The following is a 6,014-nucleotide window of genomic DNA, read 5'->3' on the forward strand; positions in this document are numbered from 1 at the left end:
TTAACTCCTTATAAGAGTCCAGCTCCTTACAATCTTTAATATATCTCGCTTGTAAAAAGAAATCTATTTAGTACAGCTCCCATGATAGTCATTTTCTAGTATAGCAATTCAAAGACAAAAGAGTCATGCAACTTAGCTTTTGGTCATTCATTTTTAAGATTAAAAAAAGAAAAAGAATCTCTCAATTTCCCTTATATCACCCACAAAGGAGAGAAATAAAGGGGGGGGGAGACTCCACTCCTATTCTTTTCCTTCTTAGTTCAGTTTAAATCTTATCTTATAATCTCTTCATAATTCAACACATTTAAATGTAGAAAAGCTTCCACAGTTAAAATCATATACCTTAGCCTTTCCATACCACAATAAACATGCCAACCCATTTATACCATTCCTTTTTAAGATCTCTTTTTTACACCTCTTCCAAACCGCTTTTGTTTTAATAGGGTTTGTTGAAAATCAATATTTTTAAACTTTACATCTCCAGAACAGCTTTCTCCCCTTGATGTTATTTGTTGAAAATCAACCCACTTCGAAGTCTGTATTTCAATCTTCACTATTTCTTGCTTTATCTTCAGTGATTGTAGCATTTGTTGTAGGTTAGTATTTATTCCCAATGGCTGTGTTTTTTGCTGCAAATCAACCTTCACTATTTCTTCTTCCTCAGAATCAATTTTAGTTAATTCCATCCATCCTTCAAAAAAAAATTCCTTCCTTTAATGGCCAAATTTGTTTCTTTTTATCCACAGTTTCAAATTTTTCATATACTTGTTGCATTTCTTCTATATTCTGTTCAGTTTTGGATTCTACATCAATCACCATCTCCTTAAAAGAAGCATCAAGCTTATCAAAGCGCTTTTTTTGTACAATTGAGAAGATTTCCTGTTGTCTCAACACTCACCTCTTGGGATATTTGTAAAGTTATTAAAGATTCTTGTATTTCCAAAAAAATAAACCTTTCAGCTCTTCCATCGTTACAATAATTCCAATAGCCACAATAGTGGCAGCCAAGATCAGTTCCACTTTTCTTTTCTTTAGATCACTAGCAGTCATAAGGTTGGCAAGTTGCCAAATACTTTGGCAGAGGTCCCAGAAACGCAGGAGAGAAAATGGAGATTCTTATATCCTTCCTCCTTTCTCCCTTTTCTCTCTCTCTCTCTCTTTTTTTTAATGCCAGTTAACAACAGATACAGTTTTTCCACAAGTAGCATCGCAAAAGGAAAATAGGAATGCTCACCTAAACAGTCATCACATTAAAGAAGAAAGCATCCGACAATATGAAAAATATCCTGGCGAGTGTCCAGTTGATCTCGGCAGAAGTCCAAACAGATATCAAACTATCACGCAATTGCACCTTAAAAATTTAAACTAATTTTATACCCTTAGGGAGATTAGAGGAAAAAGTCTTTTTCTTCGGCTTCAACTTGGACAAAAGCCTCAGCACTCTCTTATCTAAGTCGCTGCCTAAACATCCGGAGGGTTTTTCTTTTCTTAATGCCAAATTATAAACAAATGCAGCTTTTCCACGGGTAATATTGCGAAAGAAGTAAAAAATATTTACTCAGCAGTTCCAATGCTTATCTAGCTAATAAAAATCCTAAGCTAATCTTCTAAGACGTGGAGAACTTGAAGGGGCTGAAACCACCCCCTGTGTTACTCGGTTGAGAAGTACCTGAATTGCTCCCAGCAGATATGAGATTGCCATCTCACATCAAGCCAAAAGCATGCCCAGGCAATCTATCTTCACCCTAACAGGGCTTAGATGAGTCTCCCACGACTCGCTGCCGAGTAATACCGGCGTGATAACAGAACTCCGTTAATCACATCCGTCTCATTCTGACGCCATCTTGGAATCCCCAGAAACGTCATCTTGTTTACATGCAAGAGCACCCACTGATTAGAGGCCATATAAATGCATGGAATGTGGGAAGAGCCTTTGTCAGTTTTCTCATCTTACCAGACATGGAAAAATGCACCGGTGATAAGATTTTTCTATGAACGGAGTGTAGAGAAAGCTTCAGACTTAGTCAAAGCTGTGCTAACCATCATGGGACACACATTGGAGAAAAGCTATTTGAATACATAGAATGTTGAAGGAGTTTCAGCGATGGGAGAACCTTAGTAAGCGAAGCACCCATATGGAGAATGAATGGCATAAATTCAGAGCGTGTGCTTCAGCACTCTTATGCATTCAACTCTACCTGAAAGAACCTATAAAGGAGGAGCACTTTGTAAGATCTGTAAGGATTTGTGCGAAGGGCGTCAACAGTTATTGGACCATCTCCTCCTCTTATGGGTGATGGATGGGACAGAGTTCTGGAGGTCCGGGGTTGATGAATCTCAAAAGCAGGATCAGTCTGCTGTCCAAAGCCAATCCCAGGAAGATGCAGAGAAGAGCTGATTTAGCAGAGAAGCACAAGGCAGGAGTCTGGAAACTTGACAGCATAGGAACTGTGCAGAAGCCCAGTGAGTCTAGCATTTCCTGTCTAGAGTCAGGCAGATCAGCCAGATTTCCCATTTTTGCACCCTGTGCAAATTAGGAACTTGACTTCTCGCAAGAAAGTCTTGGATTGATCTTTAAATGTCTGACTCTATTTCACTATTTCGTTTCAACTTGATTGCCTGACATGGGTGAGCCTGGTCTCCTCATTCTCCTGCCATTTATTACTGCTTATTCGACTGTACTGTTATTATTTCATTAGAATCTATCCTAGGGGAGATTTGGGGTTAGACAGAGACCCCGCAAAGAATCCGCACTGGGGAGAAGCCATGCAAGAGAACCATAGAGCAGTAGAGATGGATGCGGCCGGAAGGCCATCTGGTCCAACCCCCTGCTCAATGCAGGACTCCGGGTTAAGGCATCCCTCCAGCTGCATCTTGAATGCTTCTAGTACGGGAGAGCCCACAGCCTCTCTGGGTCATTGGTTCCATTGACGTCGTGCTCTGACAGTCAGGAAATGTTTCCTGGTATCTAGTTGCAATCTGGCTCCTTGTAACTTGAGCCCATGATTCTCTGTCCTGCCCTCTGGGGTGATTGGGATAAGAACAATATATAAAAACAGGGTAACAATAAAACATGTGTTAGTCAGCAAGAGGGGCTTCCTAGAACAAAGATAGGTGCCAAAGTAAGCTTGTCCTCCAGGGGCAAGGGATTCCGGAGGAATGGGGCCACCACACTGCAGGCCCTTCTGCTGATGACTTCAGTGACCTGGCAGGCTGGTAAGGGAGGAGGTCTGCGCTCAGGGGTCCTGGTCCCAAATCCTTCAGGGCTTTGTACAGAAGCAGAAGCATAAAGCTGGCTGGGTAGCAATCAGGGAGTTATCTGCCTTGAGGGTGCTGTTGTAGCAAAAAGAGACATCATAACATTTGACAAATGGATTGAACCAATGAAAAGCCCATTTGGGCTTCCTTGGACACTCGCTCTCAAGCTCTGTTTGGAGGAGCCCTGTCAGAATAACTCCAGCGGCTTCCATGCAGGATGAGATGATCAGCAGCTGCTTCTCCTGGGCGGGAGACTCTCTGACTCATCTCTTGCATTGATAGCCTGCAACGGGTCCAAGGCAGCTTGCATGGGGAGATGGCCCTTTTGCCCCTGAGACCAGCAGTGGCATAAACCCATCTGCAGCCTTCTGGGCTTAGTTCAGTCCCTCTTAAAGCCACCGATTTTGGTGCAAGCCACAATTTAACTTGGTGCTGTGTGAGAGAGCACCTCTGTTTTATTTATTTTTTGATTTATATCCTGCCTTTTTCCTACAAAGGGCTCAAGGCAGCTTACATCATTCTCCTCCTCCATCTTATCCCCACAACAACAACCCTGTGAGGTAGGTCGGGCTGAGAGTCTGTGACTGGCCCAAAGTCTCCCAGTTGGCTCCGTGGCCGAGCGGGGAATAGAACCCAGATCGTCTGAGTCCCAGTCCCATGCTCTTAACCACGACACCACACTGGCTCTCTGTTGCTCTGTCCGGGATCTCCCACCCATCATGGGCGGACCCTTTGGGCTCCAGGTTCATGAAAAATATCACCCCATCCCTGGTGTGTGACCCTACCAGGTCGCCCCTTGCCCTATTTTCCGAGTTAAGCATCCCAGCTCCTTCAGCCTTTCCCCCTGCGACCCTTGGATCATGCCAGGTGCCCTTTGCTACTTTCCCCAACTCTACCCTGTCCTTTTTTTTTTAAGGTGCCCTGCTGGACCTTGGACTGCCCTTGTGGAGCCTGGTCACAAATCTCGTTCCCTGGACGAATCAGGTCTGGATCCGTTGGTGTTCTCGCAAGAGCCGACCCACTGGGAAAGTCAGTCATGCTGGGAATGATCAGCGGAAAAGGGAGAAGTCATGTATTGGCTGGAGCACCCGCTGGCCGGACACCGTAAAGGAGGACGCTGGGATGACCGTGACGGACTTGAAGGAGGCACTGTGGGACAGAGGGGCATGGAGAGCGATGATTCTTGGTGCGGGTCAAGCACGACTGAGTGGTGATGACGGCGGCTTCCGCTGATGCTCGTGGGCCTTTTGGGGTCCCGCCGCCACTGCTGCGTTCTGAGTTGGGGTGCCTGCAGCCCTCAGGGAGCCTCATTCCCTTCACTGCCGGTGAGCACCTGTGAATGTCGCTGAATCGCACTGAATAACATCATGGCATGGAGCCCTGCCGAAAGGGCCTTGAGGCTTCTGCCCCCTCTTTGCCATGGGGAGATTGTGCTGATCGCAGAAGCCTCCATCCATCTTTGATGGTTAAGGGGGGCACTTCTCCTTCCGCAGTACTTGCGCCCATTCCATTTCGAGCAGATTTCTGCTCATTCTGATGCTTCTATCTGCCATTGTGGGAGCATTTGAAAAATCCCTGCTTTTTCCTTTTCAGGGCATTTCAGTTTTCAAAGCGGTGGGGCATTTGGACACATAAACTCAGTTCTTGTTCTCGTCCTGAGTCCTGGGTGGTTGTGGGTTTGAAAATGGACAGGGGATTAGGATCCTGACGTCCCACCAGCTGTATTGAATCTGTCCCCATTTGTAATCTCAGTTTTCCCTGGTTGTACGTATGCTGGCTGATATGACTGTGAAGAATTTGTCTGCCTTTCGGCAGCTGGCCAACAGGTGTGCCCACCTGGACAGGTGACAGTGATGCCCAAGGGTCTCCAAAGAGTCCTTGTACTCTGCCACTTTCCCAGACCCAGATGCAGACTTTTCCTTCTCAGAATAACTCTTAACAGAACATCTATCCAGAGGCAATTACCTTCTGGATCACAAATACCTTCATACACAGAAACAGAGCGAGTCAGAAGGGGGTCTCCCAGGCCATCTAGTCTGACCCCCGGCTCCACTCACAACATGCCCACCATGGGCATGTCAACGATCCAACAAAATATTCCAATACTCCATTGCATTCCCCTCCCTTCATTTTTGTGAAATTTATTAAATGTCTCTGCACGGATCTTCCTTCAAGGAGAAAGTTTCTCTGGGTCTATTCTACATTTATCTGTGACTTCTTACCATCTCCCGTTTGTCTATTCCTGTCAAGAAATAGCCCAGCATACCTCCCAGAATTGTTGTGGTTGTAGGGCACACGATCCCCAGAGAGGTTCGCCTGGCACCGTTGTTGTTTGCTTTTCGGCGCCAGACCAAGACCGTTTTATTCAAATGTTATTTTAATTGTTAATGCTATTTATTGATTTTAAATTGCCAGGATGTCTCCACTATTTTATGTATTTATATGTTGGTGTTTATTTGATTGGAAGCCGCCCCGAGGCTGATGCGAAGGGGGTGGCATCTAAGTTGTTTAAATAAATAAATAATAATAAAAGATGGAGAGGGAGAGGAATGCGAGTCACTCTGAGGTCTTTAAAAGAAAAAAAAGGTGGAATATAATGTAAGAAAGGAAGCCCATTTCTTTGTCCTCCAGCTGCCCCTTAAAACCCCTTTGAGTGAAGAAAGGGCTTCAGAAACCGACTAAACCAACTGCATGGTTTCAGCTCAGCTGCTGCAGCAACTGCTCCCACCTAGCCAAAGAGCCTAGAGAAATATTCA

General features: G+C 45.1%; 1 protein-coding gene across 2 annotated transcripts in view; it reads left to right on the forward strand.

Annotated features, from left to right (window-relative positions):
• LOC123021696 (zinc finger protein 260-like) overlaps positions 1-5,587 on the forward strand; it is a 29,582-nt gene extending 23,995 nt beyond the window's left edge. For both annotated transcript variants that reach the window (XR_006414381.1, XR_006414382.1), the window contains exon 4: positions 4,175-5,587. The gene's annotated coding sequence lies outside the window, so the exon portion shown is untranslated. The remainder of the gene's footprint in view (positions 1-4,174) is intronic.
• Positions 5,588-6,014: the final 427 nt, after the last annotated feature.

The sequence above is a fragment of the Varanus komodoensis genome, unplaced genomic scaffold, assembly GCF_004798865.1.
Source record: "Varanus komodoensis strain SLA01 unplaced genomic scaffold, ASM479886v1 scaffold172, whole genome shotgun sequence".
NCBI classification, from domain to species: Eukaryota; Metazoa; Chordata; class Lepidosauria; order Squamata; family Varanidae; genus Varanus; species Varanus komodoensis.